Source organism: Numida meleagris, chromosome 16 (genome assembly GCF_002078875.1).
Source record: "Numida meleagris isolate 19003 breed g44 Domestic line chromosome 16, NumMel1.0, whole genome shotgun sequence".
NCBI lineage: Eukaryota > Metazoa > Chordata > Aves > Galliformes > Numididae > Numida > Numida meleagris.
This window is the reverse complement of record NC_034424.1, coordinates 9,179,060-9,180,851: the sequence shown is the minus strand read 5'-3', so window position 1 is coordinate 9,180,851 and position 1,792 is coordinate 9,179,060. Positions and strand designations below refer to the sequence as shown.

Here is a 1,792-nt window from a genome sequence, read left to right as displayed (position 1 = left end):
CGCTGCCCACCTGCGGCCCCGCGTACCTGGCGGCCGGCGCTGCCCCCGCTCCTCCGGGCGCGTCTGCGTCCGCGCGCGTGTTTTCCACGTCCCGCGATGAGTCACGGCGCGGAGCTGCCCCGGAGCGAGGGAGCATGAGCGGAGCCCTCCCACCGCCCTCCCGCGGCCGGCCTCCCCCGGAAAGGGCCGGCTTCCCGCACCCAGCGCGGCCGGGAGGCGGCGGGGAGGGCGCGGCGGCCCCGATCCGATCCGGGCCGGGCTCCCAACCGAGCGCGGCCCCGCGGCGGCCCCGGGGCAGGGAGGGGCAGGGTCCCGGGCCCGCGGGCTGCTCCGCGCCCCCACTTAGCGCCCCGCGGGGTTTGGTACGAGCGGAGGAAAAGCTGACAGCGAGCGCGGCAGTCAGTCAAAGCGAAAGTGCAAGTCTGGTTTACTTGGCCCGACCGGGCGGAACCGCAGCGCTGCCCCAGCTCCGGGCGGCAGCTCCTCCGGGCCCCGGGGGCAGCGCGGCCGCGCTCCCGTCCCGCTGGGCGCCCGCAGCCCCTCCGCCCTCCGCCCGCACCGCCGCCTTTCCACGCGCGGCTCCGCGCCAGCTCGGGGCGTCCAGTGCGGGCGAACGCGCACGGCACCGTGCAGGGCGAGAGTTTCCGCTCCGTCCCGCGGGCGCGGTGCTGCAGGAGCAGATCCCCTCTCCCGGCATCGCGCAGCGCTGAGCTCGGTCCCGGGGGCAGATGCCGCGCAGCTCCGCGGCGCTCCTCGCTACAGACAGAGCAGGAGACGCACCAGATGGGAGCCATGCGGCCACCTGGTTCTAAAGCAAATCATATCATCAATCTATCAGTGCGAAATCTGAAACATGGGAAAGTGCTTAGAGAAACAAAATGAATTCCATTTTTTTCCTCCCAACTCGATTTTCCCAAGGTCTGTCGGTGCTCCGTTCCAAAAATGCGTTACTTTTTCTGAAAAACAGAGTGCCAGTGGATGGAGGTGCAAGAACCTACGTGTTTTATATCAAAACAAAACCCAAAGAAAGGATCCTTCCTTCGGCTGCCACGAGTTCCTCTTTCTATTCAGGAAAGCTGTTTTTAAAAATCTGCCACGTTCTCGTGCACGGCTCCAAGATCCAGGTTTTCACTGCTAAATTAGGCACACAAGACAGAATTGCTTTGGATTATCCACAGCGATTCAGTTAAGAAAGAAAATTAAATTTCCTCAGTTATGTCTTGTCAGAAATAGGCTCTCCTTCATACAGTGCGCTGCCGGGCCGCCCCAGTTCTCTCTGTGGCTCCGGGTGCTCACGGGGCAGCCCTCCCACTGCTAACCGCTCTGCTCCCATCGCTCGGGCACGGCTGGGCACCGTGAACACCGCACTGCAAACATGGTGCCACAAACACGGCACTGTGAACATGGCACTGCACCACGGGGCTGAGCAGAGCCAGGGGGAATGTCCTCGCGCCGGTGGGTACAAGGTTCCCAGCAATGAGCCTGCCTCTGGGAAACTGCAATGTTCTCAACCCAACTCCTTGAGGATTTTAAATCAACACAGAGTCAATGTCATTGATTTACTTTATACCGAGTGCTAAACACAACTGTCACCATATCCTTCATCCCCCGTCCCTTATTGATAATTCCCAGCCTTACTGACTTAATATATGCGTACTGAGTTATGGGTTCTTCTCCTAATAGCATCCACTGCTAAAAGTTATTTTCAGAAGAAAAAGCCCTTCTTCCTGCACTGAAAGGTGCAGAGCTCTCCGAGATCCCGCTTTCCAGCAGCAGCCACAGGCAATGGCCG

At 61.0% G+C, this 1,792-nt stretch overlaps 1 protein-coding gene across 2 annotated transcripts in view; it reads right to left on the bottom strand.

Moving 5' to 3' along the window:
- The window catches only part of NEK6 (NIMA related kinase 6), a 48,804-nt gene extending 48,622 nt beyond the window's left edge, over positions 1-182 (bottom strand). Inside the window, exon 1 of one of the 2 annotated variants that reach the window (XM_021413792.1) lies at positions 27-182. The gene's annotated coding sequence lies outside the window, so the exon portion shown is untranslated. Of the gene's footprint in view, positions 1-10 lie in introns of both variants that reach the window. The other variant, XM_021413793.1, reaches the window with a different exon arrangement.